Source organism: Arachis stenosperma, chromosome 5 (assembly GCF_014773155.1).
Source record: "Arachis stenosperma cultivar V10309 chromosome 5, arast.V10309.gnm1.PFL2, whole genome shotgun sequence".
Taxonomy (NCBI): domain Eukaryota; kingdom Viridiplantae; phylum Streptophyta; class Magnoliopsida; order Fabales; family Fabaceae; genus Arachis; species Arachis stenosperma.
The window spans coordinates 44,713,876-44,721,495 of NC_080381.1; positions in this window are offsets into that span (position 1 = coordinate 44,713,876).

A 7,620-nucleotide genomic window follows, 5' to 3' on the forward strand; every position below is an offset into this window, starting at 1 on the left:
ACCATAGAGATTCCATTGGACTTACTTCTGCCATTCATGAGCGCTGATGAGTATTCTTCCTCTGAAGAGGATGAGTATGTCACTGAAGAGCAAGTTGCTAAATACCTTGGAGCAATCATGAAGCTAAATGACAAGTTATTTGGAAACGAGACTTGGGAGGATGAACCTCCCTTGCTCACCAAAGAACTGGATGACTTGTCTAGGCAGAAACTGCCTCAAAAGAGGCAGGATCCTGGGAAGTTTTCTATACCTTGTACCATAGGCACCATGACCTTCAAGAAGGCCTTGTGTGACTTAGGGTCAAGTGTAAACCTCATGCCCCTCTCTGTAATAGAGAAATTAGGGATCCTTGAGGTGCAAGCTGCAAGAATCTCATTAGAGATGGCAGACAATTCAAGAAAACAAGCTCATGGACTTGTAGAGAATGTTTTGGTGAAGATTGAAGACCATTACATCCCTACTGATTTCATAGTCCTAGAGACTGGGAAGTGCATGGATGAATCCATCATCCTTGGCAGACCCTTCCTAGCCACAGCAAAGGCTGTGATTGATGTTGATAGAGGAGAGTTGATCATTCAAGTGAATGAAGAATCCTTGGTGTTTAAGGCCCAAGGACATCCCTCTATCATCATGGAGAGGAAGCATGAAAAGCTTCTCTCAAAACAGAGCCGAGCAGAGCCCCCACAGTCAAACTCTAAGTTTGGTGTTGGGAGGCCACAACCAAACTCTAAGTTTGGTGTTGAACCCCCACATTCAAACTCTAAGTTTGGTGTTGGGAGGTTACAACACGGTTCTGAGTATCTCTGAGGCTCCATGAGAGTCCTCTGTCAAGCTAATGACATTAAAGAAGCGCTTGTTGGGAGGCAACCCAATGTTTTATAGTTAACTATTTCCTTTTGTTATTTTATCTTTTTTGTAGGTTGATGATCATAAGAAGTCACAAAAACAATGAAAAAAGCAAAAACAGAATGAAAAACAGGAAGAAAAATAGCACACCCTGGAGGAGAAGAAGCTGGCGTTCAAACGCCAGTAATGCTAGCTGTTGGGCGTTTAACGCCCAGTCTGGCACCATTCTGGGTGTTTAACGCCAGAAAGGGGCACCAGACTGGCGTTAAACGCCAGAAAAGGGCAACAACCTGGCGTTAAACGTCAGGAATGGGCACCAGCCCGGCGTTTAACGCCAGAAATGGCTCAAAACGTGATTTTGAGCAACAATTGGTGCAGGGATGACTTTTCCTTGACACCACAGGATCTGTGGACCCCACAGGACCCCACCATCACTCTCTCTCTTCTTCCCCCATTCACCAATCACCTCAATACCTCTTCCCCAAAAACCCTTCACCTATCAAATTCCATCTTTCTCTTCACCACTCACATCCATCCTTCATAAATCCCCACCAACCTCACCCTTCAAATTCAAACCACTTTCCCTCCCAAAATCCACCCCTAATGGCCGAACCTTTACCCCCCTCTCTCCTATAAATACCCTTCTTCAACTCTTCTTTTTCACACAACCTAAACACCCTTTCTTACCCTTCTTGGCTGAACACACTACCATCTCCCTCTTCCTCATTTCTTCTTCTTCTACTCTCTTCTTTCTTCTTTTGCTCGAGGACGAGCAAACATTTTAAGTTTGGTGTGGTAAAAGCGTTGCTTTTTCGTTTTTCCATAACCATTTATGGCATCCAAGGCCGGAGAAACCTCTAAAAAGAGGAAAGGGAAGGCAAAAGCTTCCACCTCCGAGTCATGGGAGATGGATAGATTCCTCTCAAGGGTGCATCAAGACCACTTCTATGAAGTTATGGCCTTGAAGAAGGTGATCCCCGAGGTCCCCTTTTCACTCAAAAAGGGTGAATATCCGGAGATCCGCCATGAGATCCGAAGAAGAGGTTGGGAAGTACTTACCAACCCCATTCAACAAGTCGGAATCTTGATGGTTCAAGAGTTCTATGCCAATGCATGGATCACCAAGAACCATGACCAAAGTGTGAACCCGAATCCAAAGAATTATCTCACTATGGTTCGGGGGAAATACTTGGATTTTAGTCCGGAGAGTGTGAGGGTGGCGTTCAACTTGCCTATGATGCAAGGAGATGAGCATCCTTACACTAGAAGGGTCAACTTTGATCAAAGGTTGGACCAAGTCCTCACAATCATATGTGAAGAGGGCGCACAATGGAAGCAAGATTCAAGAGGAAAGCCGGTTCAATTGAGAAGGCATGACCTCAAGCCCGTGGCTAGAGGATGGTTAGAGTTCATACAACGCTCAATCATTCCCACTAGCAACCGATCCGAAGTTACCATAGACCGAGCTATCATGATCCATAGCATCATGATTGGAGAAGAAGTGGAAGTTCATGAGGTTATAGCCCAAGAACTCTACAAGGTGGCGGACAAGACCTCCACTTTGGCAAGGTTAGCCTTTTCTCATCTCATCTGTCACCTCTGTTATTCAGTTGGAGTTGACATAGAAGGAGATACCCCCATTGATGAGGACAAGCCCATCACCAAGAAAAGGATGGAGTACACAAGAGACCCCTCTCATCAAGAGATCCCTGAGATACCTCAATGGATGCACTTTCCTCCACAAAACTACTGGGAGCAACTGAACACCTCCCTAGGAGAGTTGAGTTCCAATATGGGACAACTAAGGGTGGAGCATCAAGAACACTCCATTCTCCTCCATGAAATTAGAGAAGACCAAAGAATCATGAGGGAGGAGCAACAAAGACAAGGAAGAGACATTGAGGAGCTCAAGCACTCCATAGGACCTTCAAGAGGAAGGAAGAGCCGCCTTCACTAAGGTGGACCCGTTCCTTGATTTCCTTGTTCTTTATTCTTCTGTTTTTCGATTTTTATGCTTATGTTATCTATGTTTGTGTCTTGTGATCATTAGTGTCTTAGTGTCTATGCCTTAAAGTTATGAATGTCCTATGAATCCATCACCTTTCTTGAATAAAAACGTGCTTAATTGAAAAGGAAAGAATTGCATGAATTCTGAATTTTATAATAGTTTAATTATTTTGATGTGGTGGCAACACTTTTGTTCTCTGAATGTATGCTTGAACAGTGCATATGTCTTTTGAATTTGTGGTTCATGAATGTTGGCTCTTGAAAGAATGATGAAAAAGGAGACATGTTACTGAGGATCTGAAAAATCATAAAAATGATTCTTGAAGCAAGAAAGAAAGCAAAAAAAAAAAAATCGAAAAAAAAAAGAGAAGAAAAAAAAAAGAAAGAAATAAAGTTGTGATCCAAGGCAGTAAGAGTGTGCTTAAGAACCCTGGACACCTCTAATTGGGGACTTTAGCAAAGCTGAGTCACAATCTGAAAAGGTTCACCCAATTATGTGTCTGTGGCATGTATGTATCCGGTGGTAATACTGGAAGACAGAGTGCTTTGGGCCACAGCCAAGACTCAATAAATAGCTATGTTCAAGAATCATCATACTTCACTAGGAGAATCATTAACACTATCTGGATTATGAGTTCCTAAAGAAGCCAATCATTCTGAATTACAAGGGATAGAGTGAGATGCCAAGACTATTCAAGAGGCAAAAAGCTAAAAGCCCCGCTCATCTAATTAATACTGATCTTCATAGATGTTTTTAGAGTTCATTGCATATTCTCTTCTTTTTATCTTATTTGATCTTCAGTTGCTTGGGGACAAGCAACAATTTAAGTTTGGTGTTGTGATGAGCGGATAATTTATACACTTTTTGGCATTGTTTTTAGTATGTTTTTAGTATGATCTAGTTAGTTTTTAGTATATTTTTATTAGTTTTTAGTTAAAATTCACTTTTCTGGACTTTACTATGAGTTTGTGTGTTTTTCTATGATTTCAGGTATTTTCTGGCTGAAATTGAGGGACCTGAGCAAAAATCTGATCCAGAGACTCAAAAGGATTGCAGATGCTGTTGGATTCTGACCTCCCTGCACTTGAAGTGGATTTTCTGGAGCTACAGAAGCCCAATTGGCGCGCTCTCAACGGCGTTGGAAAGTAGACATCCTGGGCTTTCCAGCAATATATAATAGTCCATACTTTGCCCAAGATTTGATGGCCCAAACCGGCGTTCAAAGTCACCTCAAGAAATCCCAGCGTTAAACGCTGGAACTGGCACCCAAATGGGAGTTAAACGCCCAAACTGGCACCAAAGCTGGCGTTTAACTCCAAGAAGAGTCTCTACACGAAAAATGCTTCATTGCTCAGCCCAAGCACACACCAAGTGGGCCCGGAAGTGGATTTTTATGTCATTTACTCATTTCTGTATACCTTAGGCTACTAGTTTTCTATAAGTAGGACCTTTTACTATTGTATTATATAATCTTCGAATCTTCGGATCTTTGGAACCTTTTTCTTTAGATCTTTTGATCACTTTGGGAGGCTGGCCATTCGGCCATGCCTAGACCCTGTTCTTATGTATTTTCAACGGTGGAGTTTCTACACACCATAGATTAAGGTGTGGAGCTCTGCTGTACCTCGAGTATTAATGCAATTACTATTGTTCTTCCATTCAATTCCGCTTGTTCTTTATCCAAGATATCACTTGTTCTTCAACATGATGAAGGTGATGATTGACGCCCATCACCATTCTCACTCATGAACAAGGTGACTGACAACCATTCTTGTTCTACAAGCATCTGAGGCTTAGTGAATATCTCTTGGATTCTTTAAAAGGAATCTTCGTGGTATAGGCAGGACTTGATGGCAGCATTCAAGAGAATCCGGAAGGTCTAACCTTGTCTGTGGTATTCTGAGTAGGATTCAATGACTGAATGACTGTGACGTGCTTCAAACCTGTAACCTACTGGGCGTTAGTGACAGACGCAAAAGAGTGATTCTATTCCGGTAGGGGAGGGAACCAAACCGGTGATTGGCAGTACTGTGACAGAGTGCGTGCATTAGCTTTCACTGCACGGATGGGAGGTAGCTGCTGACAACAGTGAAACCCTACACGAGCTTGCCATGGAAAGGAGTAAGAAGGATTGGATGAAGGCAGTAGGAAAGCAGAGAGACGGAAGGGAAGGCATCTTCATACGCTTGTCTGAAGCTCTTACACCAATGATATACATAAGTATCACTATCCTTATCTTTATATTATTTTCGTTCATCATCATATACAATTGAGTTTGCCTGACTAAGATTTACAAGATGACCATAGCTTGCTTCAATGCTAACAATCTCCGTGGGATCGACCCTTACTCACGTAAGGTATTACTTGGACGACCCAGTGCACTTGCTGGTTAGTTGTGCGAAGTTGTGTAATGCCATGGTATTGAGCCACCAAGTTTTTGGAGCCATTACCGGGGATTATGAGAGTTGTGAAAAAGTATTGTTCACAATTTCGCGCACCAGTCATGAAGGTCCAAGTGAAAAGCTTGAGACTGAGTGGTTAAAGTCGTGATCCAAAGCAAAAGAGTGTGCTTAAGAACTCTGGACACCTCTAACTGGGGACTTTAGCAAAGCTGAGTCACAATCTGAAAAGGTTCACCCAGTTATGTGTCTGTGGCATTTATGTATCCGGTGGTAATACTGGAAAACAAAGTGCTTAGGGCCACGACCAAGACTCATAAAGTAGCTGTGTTCAAGAATCAACATACTAAACTAGGATAATCAATAACACTATCTGAAATTCTAAGTTCCTATAGATGCCAATCATTCTTAATTTCAAAGGATAAAGTGAGATGCCAAAACTGTTCAGAGGTAAAAAGCTACAAGCCCCGCTTATCTAATTGAGACTAAGTTTCATTGATATTGTGAGATTCATTGTATATTCTCTTCTTTTTATCCTATTTTGTTTTCTGTTGCTTGGGGACAAGCAACAATTTAAGTTTGGTGTTGTGATGAGCGGATAATTTATACGCTTTTTGGCATTGTTTTTACATAGTTTTTAGTATGATTTAGCTACTTTTTAGTATATTTTTATTAGTTTTTAAGCAAAATTTACATTTCTGTATTTTACTATGAGTTTGTGTGTTTTTCTGTGATTTCAGGTATTTTCTGGCTGAAATTGAGGGACCTGAGCAAAAATCTGATTCAGAGGCTGACAAAGGACTACAGATGCTGTTGGATTCTGACCTCCCTGCACTCGAAATGGAATTTTTGGAGCTAAAAAAGTCCAAATGGTGCGCTCTTAATTGCGTTAGAAAGTAGACATCTAGGGCTTTCCAGATATATATAATAGTCCATACTTTGCCCGAGTTTAGACGATATAAACTAGCGTTTAACGCCAGCTTTCTGCCTTATTTTGGCGTTAAACGCCAGAAACAAGTTGCAAAGCAGAGTTAAACGCCAGAAACAAGTTACAAACTGGTGTTTAACTCCAAGGAAGACCTCTACACATGAAAGCTTCAATGCTCAGCCCAAGCACACACCAAGTAGGACCGGAAGTGGATTTCTGCATCATTTACTTATTTCTGTAAACCCTAGTAACTAGTTTAGTATAAATAGAACATTTTACTATTGTATTAGCTATCTTTGGACGAGCTTTTGGAACATCTTTTATAATTGTTAGTCCTTAGACATTGGGGGCTGGCTTCACGGCCATGCCTACCTTATTATCACTTATGTATTTTCAACGGTGGAGTTTCTACACACCATAGATTAAGGTGTAGAGCTCTGATGTTCTTCGAGTATTAATGAAACGTATTACTGTTCTCTATTCAATTCATGCTTATTCTTATTCTAAGATATTTATTCGCACACAAGAACATGACAATTGTGATGACTATGTGACACTCATCACCATTCTCACTCATGAACGCGTGATTGATAACCACTTTCGTTCTACATGAAAACAAGCTAGAATATATATCTCTTGGATTCCTGGTCCATGTGTTTGATTGTCTCTCCTGACAACAGAGCCTTCAATTCCTTGCGATCAGAGTCTTCATGGTATAAGCTAGAATCAATTGGCAGCATTCTTGAGATCCGAAAAGTCTAAACCTTATCTGTGGTATTCTGAGTAGAATCTGGGATGGGATGATTGTGACGAGCTTCAAACTCGCGACTGTAGGGCGTGGTGACAGACGCAAAAGAATAGTAAATCCTATTCCTACACGATCGAGAACCGACAAATGATTAGCCCTACATAACCCGTAGCTGGACCATTTTCACTGAGAGGATGGACGGTAGCCATTGACAACGGTGATCCCCCTACAAAAAGCTTGCCATAGAAAGGAGTCTAAACGATTGGATGGAGGCAGTAGGAAAGCAGAGATTCAGAAGGAACAACGCATCTCCATACGCTTATCTGAAATTCCCACCAATGAATTACATAAGTATCTCTATCTTTATTTTATGTTTTATTTATCTTTTAATTATCAAAACTCCATAACCATTTTAATCCGCCTGACTGAGATTTACAAGATGACCATAGCTTGCTTCAAGTTAACAATATCCGTGGGATCAACCCTTACTCACGTAAGGTTTATTACTTGGATGACCCAGTGCACTTGCTAGTTAGTTGTGCGAAGTTGTGAAAAAGAGTGATATTACAATTGTACGTACCAAGTTGTTGGCGCCATTGAGATCACAATTTCGTGCACCAAGGCCCGAACAGCCAAATCGGCATAAAACGAAGTTTAAATAGTCACAAATCCACAATCACACGGCCACATA